The sequence below is a fragment of the Dipodomys spectabilis genome, unplaced genomic scaffold, assembly GCF_019054845.1.
Source record: "Dipodomys spectabilis isolate Male_0828 unplaced genomic scaffold, ASM1905484v1 ptg000470l, whole genome shotgun sequence".
NCBI classification, from domain to species: domain Eukaryota; kingdom Metazoa; phylum Chordata; class Mammalia; order Rodentia; family Heteromyidae; genus Dipodomys; species Dipodomys spectabilis.
The window spans coordinates 80,712-89,665 of NW_024871147.1; the positions used below are offsets into that span (position 1 = coordinate 80,712).

The 8,954-nt window shown below is 38.6% G+C and overlaps 1 pseudogene; it reads right to left on the minus strand.

Annotated features, from left to right (window-relative positions):
* Positions 1-4,824: 4,824 nt before the first annotated feature.
* On the minus strand, positions 4,825-4,920 carry LOC122098286 (annotated as a pseudogene).
* Positions 4,921-8,954: the final 4,034 nt, after the last annotated feature.

Consider the following 8,954-nt stretch of genomic DNA (forward strand, 5'->3'; position numbering starts at 1 on the left):
CAGTTCTCCATCGAATGTGAATGCTAGCTTTGCCGGGTATATCAGTCTGGGTTGGCAGTTATTGGCTCTCAGGGCTCGTATGGTGCTTTCCCAGGCTTTTCTTGCATTCATTGTTTGTGTGGAGAGATCTGCAGTGATTCTAATTTTTTTCCCGTTGTAGTATAGCTCCTTCTTCATTTTTGCTGCATGCAGGATTGTTTCCTTATTATTCAGATCCATCATTGTTACTATTATGTGCCTAGAAGTGTTTCTCCTGGGATCTTGCTTGTTGGGTGTTCGATAAGCTTTTGTGATGTAGTTAAGATGGTCGTTTTTGAGGTGGGGAAAATTTTCATTGACTATCTTGTTAAATAGGTGTTGCATTCCCTTGCTCTGGAATTCCTCACCTTCGTCCACTCCGATTATGCGAAGGTTAAATTTTTTAGCATTATCTGCTTGCTCTTGAATTTCCCTTTGGTTTAATTTGAGTGATTTTTCCATATCTGTCACTTTTTGGTCCAGTTGGTGTATTCTGTCTTCTGTATCTGACACTCTACCTTCCATTTCATTCACTCTGTTGACCGTGGCTTCTATTGTGGTTTGCATGGTGGAAATGGATCCCTTTATGGATTCAATGTTGGTTCTCAGAGTACTGATCTCACCTCTCAATGAGGTGAGATCAGTATGCATTACCTCTAATTTGGCGTTTATCTCACTTCTTACTGAGGTTTGTGCAGCTTCTATTTTTGCATCCAACTTTTGTTTGATATCCTGTATATCTTTTGATAGTTCATCCTTGTGCTCTTTCAATTTCTGATCCATTTCTCGCTTTATTTCTTGAGTCATTGCCTCCAGCAACCCTTGGATGTAGTTTTTGTCTTCCATTCCTGCTTTGCTCCCACTGGGGCTCTCCCCTGCGTGGCTGCTGGCTTTTGAGGTGAGCTTGCTGTCCTGGGTAGTGGTAAACCTTGTGATTTTTCTCTGTGATTTTCGCATGGGGGTTCAGGAGACTGCTCTTCAATCTTGTTTTGGTGTGTCTGTCTTTGCTTGGTTGCTGATTCTGTATTGGTAGAGAGAGTCTGTGCCTGATCTGGATTCTGTTGGGAGCCTATTTCCAGCTGCTATTCTGACTTACTTAGGATTCTCAGCTCTCTGCTGTAGCAATTCCCGCCTTTGGAAGGGTTGAGCAGCCTAGACTGCTTGTGTTTGCTCCTGCGGGTGCTCTTGGGAAGATCAGATGCTCTGGATGCACTCTCCCAAATACTGGAGTCTGCTATGGGCTCCTGATGTGTTTTTGTTTGTTTGTTTTGGGCTGGTTGTGGGCTTGAACTCTAGGTTTGGGTGCTGTCCCTCAGCTCTTCAGCTCAGGGCTGGCACCCTACCATTTGAGCCACAGCCCCACTTCTGACCCTTTTTGCTTTCTTCAGGCGCCGGTCCCCTGGCCTGGTTCCGGCCCCAGCCTGGAGCGCGCTCGTTAGGCCTGTGCTAATGTGTATACCACCTAGGTTATGCAGCCTGGAGGACACAGTTCAAATTTCTTCTACTGTTGATAGTCTTGACCCAGGGGCGCTCTTGCTCTGGCCTGGCCAGCAGAGTGTGCTCCACCGGCTGGTGGAGCTCTCGAACAGTTCCCAGTTTTAGTGGGTCCTGTGGTCCGGGTGTTGGGGTAGGGAGTCTAGGTCAGGGTCTGGGGATTCCCTCCAGCTCTGGTCTCCCTTGATGGATTCCCTGTCCCCTGATGGGTACTCACCCTGTAGGTCGTCAGTTGTTGTTGCAGTCCGTCAGTTGTTGTTGCAGTCCGAGTTCAGTTGGGGTAGTTGCGGGCTGGGTTGGGCGGCCCCCCCGCCGGGTAGTTGCGATCGCGATTGGGCGGGTGGTCTGCGGACAGGTCCCTTTGTGGCGCTGCTGGTGCCGGGCGGCTTTGGCGGGATGGAGCCTCTCCGCTCCGGTGGAGAGTGAGGGGTGGGGGTGGGATCCTCGTGGAGACTCTCGGCTGGTAGGTTTCTCTGTTCCTGGCGATCCGCTGTTCTGCAATCCGGTACCTGGTGATCTGCAAGCAGCCCCCTGTGTCTCTGTGGCTCCGGCAGCCCCCGCCGGGCCGGCTGGCCGGCGGCTTGGCGCACTGCCGCGCGGCCAGTAAAGGTTGGGGGAGGGGTCTTCGCTCTTCTCTGTTCTGAAATTCTTCTTTTCCTCTCTTTCTTTTTTTGTTATTTTCCACCTCTGGTTTTTCTCTGAGTGTTCGTCTTTTTGTTGTTGTCGGTCTCTTGGGGAGATTAAACGTTGGAACTCGAACTCTCTTTTTGGTTGGAGAGAGCTGTGGCGTTTCCCTACTGCCCCGTCGCCATCTTGGTCCGGAAGTTCCTTGTGTTTTTAATGACACTTGATTTCATCTAAATAAGTAGGCCTGTCTATTGTCTTCATGTGATTTTGATGATTGAAAGTGCTTAATGAGAAGTTAAAATGTATTAGTAGTCCTTTGCTATCAATTCTCACTTTTTCTTCTTGGAGTATATAATGTTCAAAGCAATAGTTCAGAATCAGCACACACACAAAAAAAAGTTCAGAATCATGCTTCCACTTACACTGGAAGCATGATTGGCCTGACTTCTCTAGCTGCTTTCCTAGCCTGGACCTATTCCTTCACTGTACAGGAAAAGTGGGATTCAATTGATTTCAGTCAGATCTGTTACTAGAATTATCAAGGATTTAGATTCTTATCTGTAATTTGGTCAAAGATGTTTCTCTCTATGTAGGCTACTAAAAATGTATTTACTAATTTCAAGTAAATACATACATTCTATTCCCATCATTTAAAAAAAATTTTTTTGCTTGCTCAATAAATTGATCAGAGGCATGGATTTTGTTGCTAACTAGGTCATTGCACATCTCTCTTCCTCTCTGCTTCATGGTTCTCATAGATAATATGATTGCTCCATAATTATCCTAATTTATTTTGCTTTTATATTTTTGGTTGCATCATTTCATTTTCTGCTCTGCCATTCCCCAAATCATTTATACAGAAGGCATTATTTCATACTTTCTCATTCCTAGAAGGAGCTGCACATGAAGACACCACTGGCCCTCATTTTCATTCTTTACCTTTGAATACGGTGTAACATCTTTCCTCTTCTCTCCATCAATTCCCTACACCCTAGTTAGAATAATTTTGAATAGTAAAAATGGAAAAAGAGAAAATAAATCATGGTTAAAAACATAAGCAAGAATTCACCAGATATTTCTGACCAGTTCTACCAATGTGAATTATTAGGGAAATACATGGACCCCTCATTCCCACTGGGAAATACATGGACACCTCATTCCCACTGGTATCAAAGTCTCTGGTTAGGCAATTCTGATGAAGATGAAGAAAAGGATGAAAAAGTAAGGAATGGTATCAATTACAAGAAAAAAATGGAGAAGGATCCAAACAAATTTCTTTGGGCTGCTGAAAATGATTGGCTTACTACAGTGCGGAGACTACTTCAAAATGGCCACTCATGTGAATACTAGGGATGACAATGTGTATACCCCTCTTCACCGGGAAGCCTACAGTGGACACTTAGACATTATCCGTGAGTTGGTGGCTCAAGAGGAACATACAATAACTGTAGATGCCTGGACACCCCTGCACAGTGTATATATGTGGAATAATACCAGAGTGGCTTCTTTTTTACTTCATCATGATGCAGATACCAATGACAAAACTAAAGGCCTCTTGTCCCCCTTGCTGCTGAGAATTGAGATAGCAAAGATATTCTGGATCTCCTCCTGTTGAACCATTATGTCAATCCAGGCCTGAAGAACAACTTGGAAGAAACTGCATTTGATATTGCCAAAAGGATAAATATGTATCACTACCGCTTGGAAGTTGTGGAAGGCTTTACGAATTGTTCTTCTAAGTTCTAAAAGTTCAGTTAAGTTTCTTAAATTTCAAAAATGCCAATCCGTCCTTTGTGTCCATACAAAATATTTTCACAATACAAATAACAGCAGTCAATATCTTGTTTTGTGGGGGTTTTTTTGGTCAGTTGTGGGGCTTGAACTCTGGGCTTGGGCTCTATCCCTGCACTCTTCAGCTCAAGGAGAGCTCTCTAGCGCTTGAGCCACAGCTCCACATCTGGTTTTCTAGTGGTTTATTTGAGAAAAGAGTCTTATGGACTCTCCTGCCCGTGCTTTTAACTGTGATGCTCAGATTTCAGTCTCCTGAGTAGCTAGGATTATAGGCGTGAGCCTCCAGCGCCCAGCAACAGCGATATCTTACTGTAAAAATTCATGGATTCCGTGGAATTCTTCCAAGTGAATTGCCTGCCTTTGATGTCAAAATGTATTCAAGAGTTTTTGTATACATCTATAATGAGTTCTGCAGAGTGTGTGATTTCTTAATCAGAAAGAATTTTCTTACCTGTTGAAATCAGTCGTACAGAAACTAAAGTATTTCTGATGCTTGGCTGGAAAAGTATATTTTAAAATATTCTACATTCTATGTTTGTATAATGCCTATAATCTATTTTATCCTCTCCTAGGTATACTCTGAATTCTACATTGTTTTATAATATATAGGTTCATTATTGTGTCCTTTCAGATTGCATTCCATATAGAAACAGTTTAAGATTCCTTTTTTTCCTAGGTCCTTATAGTATTATATTTCTTTGGGATAAAATGTCAAAGTTGTATAATTTCAAAAGTTTTGTAAAGTTTATGCTACATAAAGGCTTTTCTAGTGTGAAGATTTAATACACTGATGTCAAACTAACTTTTAATTATATGAATTACGTGTATTGATACACTTGTAATTTTGTAATCAAGTTTTTAATAACTTTTTTAATTTCTTATATCTGTAGAATGAAAAATATGGAATATTCACAAATTTTCATATCATCCTTGTGCAAGTGCCATGTTAATCTCTGTATTTTAATTTGGGTATATGTGCTACAGAAGCATGTAGTATCCTCTAAATTTAAGTAGTTAATGAGTCAAACTTTATACAGGCGTATATCCTTCGTTGCCTAACAATGCTATTGATCTTATTTCCCTAAAATTCTGTGAATATTGGAAAAAAATTATATTGTTCAGTCGATTGCTCACATACGCAATTTTTTTATCCGTGACAATTTTAAGTCTTTTTAATGTGGGATTTAATCGTACTTTCAAGTATTTATATATAGGTCCAAAGGTGATGGCTTTTTCAAGTACTTATTTATCCAACTGAGCATTGTGGAGCTAATGGATTCAAAGTAAGCCTTGCGTAAGAGCTACTTCTAAACTTCTACAACTGAAATTTTCCAAATGAGGTCTTACTGACACAAATGTTTACCTGGTCCTTTACTCTTCTTCCCTGTAGGAACAGACCAACCAGAATATCTTACCCTGAGAGTATAGATTATATTACTTGAACAAAATTAATCTTAGTTACAAGGTATCATAGAGAGAGGAACAGTTCAGACTGAACTTTTCATACTAAAATATAATTAATCAAAATATAATTGTTTATAATACCTACCATTTCAAAAGTAGCTAAAGCCAAGAAGGTGAAAAAATTGTTCATATGCATGATGACCTAATGTCCTGGCCTGTCTATCATCCAACCAGGCAGGAACTTACACTGCTGCCTTTCTATAACCAAATATTTTCATAGTTGCAGGAGGAGTCCATATGTTTCTCCTCAATATTAGGCTTTAAATTGATAATGTATTAATCATAATATTTCCTCTTACCTCCAGGCTGTAAATCTACAAGTGGTAAAGCTTTAGGTCTAACTCTATCAAACACTGAGGTAGAGATAATGCAATAATACTTTAAAACAGAGTTGCCTTTGATACACTAACTACAACAGAACAATGTAAAACACGTGCCTTTTCATTATGTTATATATTATTATATATTTTATATTTATATGTGCTGATTTTTTATTTCACACAGTGAAACTTACTAGAATTAGTTGATAATTTGACAAATATATTGATATTTATTTATTCCAATAAAGAGAATTGGAATGTAAATAATTAGGTTTAGAATATATATTAGAATATAAAAAAATAGTGCAATGTCTTCGGCATAAACTTGTGATACCTTCTAAGTGTTCTTGGTCTTCTGAATTCACAGGGTAAAAAAACAATGTTGTTTTCCTCTAATCTATAAGGGATTTTACTCTGCTGCTCTAGTTATTGTTTTAACTCATTATTCCCAAACTCTTTTTCTCCATATTTCTGAAGCATTCCTACTGATTATGGCCAAATTTTGCTGATGTGATGTCTAAAAAAATATTATTATTCTGCGGGACCCGTGGGTCCTAGGATCCCAGGTTCCAGTTACCTGCATCATCAGATAATAGTCGCAAAACTTCTCACCTAGGCCTATGTAACATGCCAACAGAAAGTAATTGAAGACCCATCTCAATTTCTCATTTCCTATATTTCAGGACCCCAATTCCTCAAGATGAAGAAATTAGCAGTAAGCAATTTTATAATGCAAGGCAACTTAAAATAGAGGCTGAGATCACAAACTCTGAGAGAAAGTACTGTAATTCAAACTTTCAATTTACAGATGACAAGCCCATATGAGTGAACAAGATCACGAAGTGTCATAAGATTATTTTTAATATCCCTCCCCTATGATTAATGAAATATTTCAATCCAGCATAAGTGGGCAAAAAAATAGTTCCTGGAAGGCTAGATCCTTAATTGGTTTAACAAGTCCCTGAAAACTTAACTTAGAGGTCAAATTTAATTCAGAAAAACATTAATTGAGAAAACCCTTAGTGATTCAAAATATTGGTACTTCAGTAAAACTTGGTTCTCTGGTATAAAAATGTTGTCATTCTCAAACCAATGATAACCTACATTTAATCTCCTGAAAATATATTCCTTTTCAAATAAGCTTTTTAATATCACATTTGCCAAAATAACATTTGACAAGTAGATGATAACTAGGGACATTACAAGTGTTTCAAGTGTATGGAGAAAGTTATAATAGAGTTGATTTATTTACCCACCACTAATTCCAAACAGGTTCAACCATTCATTAAAGTGGAGAAAGAGTACCACCCACCATTGTGTTGTTCAGTAGGTGCCTTCCAGAAATGTGTTAAGTAGATCAGCATCCCATATTTCAAACCCAAACATTAGCACATAAAGAAAATTTCATTACTTAATAAGGTACATTTAATTAATTTATTTATTTTATTTATTTTTTATTTTGAAAATACTGTACAGAAGGGTTACAATTACATGGGCAAGATAATGAATGCATTTCTTTTTTTTTTTTTTTTTTTTTTTTGGTCCAGTCGTGGGGCTTGAACTCTGGGCCTGAGCGCTGTCCCTCAGCTCTTCAGCTCAAGGCTAGCGCTCTACCACTTGAGCCACAGCGCCACTTCCGACTTTTTTCGTTTTGCTTATGTGGTGCTGAGGAATCGAACCCAGGGCCTCGAGCATGCAAGGCAAGCACTCTACCACTGAGCCACCTTCCCAGCCCATGAGTGCATTTCTTATCAAGCATTGTAGCCTCCTCCTTTGTTTCCCTATCCCATCCCTTTCCATCCTTCCCCTGCCACGCCCAGACCTCCCCGCCACCCTCCCCCCCCAACTAAAGTTGTAAAGTTCGTTTTCGACATAACGATTTGTACTTCTCATTGTTGCGACGGGTCCAACTGTATCGTTATTTAAACGACTTGTTTTCCCCCCTCTACAAATTATACCGACATCAAATACAGTGAAAGCGGGGGTTACTCTGTGGGGGGAGGGATATACAAAGCAACAAAGAAATAAAATTATAAATGCATTAGAAACAATCACATGAAAAATAAACATTTGAATACATATCTTAGGGTTCTTTTCCCTAACATCACCAATAAGGTACATTTTAAAAAGTCACAAATATTTGCCTCATCATATGTTCTTTTATGTTTTCCTTATCTGTCCAATGTAGTAAGAAATATGACTTTAATTCTTTAATATGGTATTCATCATAGATATGACAAACATAAAATCTATCTTGTATTTCTATCATATTTATCTATAGTAGTAAATTTTAGTTTTCTTGTTTTTCCAAAACTTATAGGTAGTAGAAAATATTTTCCCATGTAAAATAAATTAATCACACCATTGTACAAGGGCATTTATAAAAATTGGTAGTTAGGAATATATTCTAAGCCATTTTTAAACTTTCTTGTTGACTAAAATTAATCATACAAATGGATGAGAATTAAATTATGTTTAGGTGCTTTACGTCTCCAGCCTTTAAATTGTTATTGCAGATGAATAAGTTATTTAAATCTAAGCTGACACTAGTTCAAGTATATGCAGGATTGTAACTCCATGGAATGTATATTAACCTTTCAAAGTATTAACAGACAGTTTAACAGAATGACTAACAGGAAGTTGAAACCAGAGAGTACGCAATTTTAACATGTGATGAAGGAAGTGCAAAATCGTAAATAAATCTTGGAATAGGCGTTAGTTGAGAATCATAAGAGTGACTCTGACCTAGGTGCATTGGACAATTAGATGGATATATTTAATTGTAACACACTTGCACAATCTTCTGTAATTCAGTTAAAAACCACAACCAAAACAAAAACACACAAAAATCACAACCAAACAGCAATCTCTAGAGAGTATGAATATGACCTCTCAAAATTTTAAGCAGTTTATGAAGAGCAGTCTAAAGAGGGCAGTTTGGGGTAGGGGAGAATTTTGAACAAATTTAAATAGTTTGTCTAAGGTTATAAATCACATACATCTGCTGCAAATGTTATCTTTCTTCTGTGAGTTCTCTTTGTCTAACTGGATACTCTAGTCCTGAGACACACTTGATAGCTTGTGAAGGTAGAATGGAAGAAATAAGATCAAGAACCCATTACTCCACATGTTTTGGCCTCCCTCCACTGCAGAAGCCAATACGCTTAACTAGTGCTTCTAAGAACGTGTTTTCTTACCTTTTCCATTTTCTAAATTCTTTGCCAAACCCGAAATTTTTTA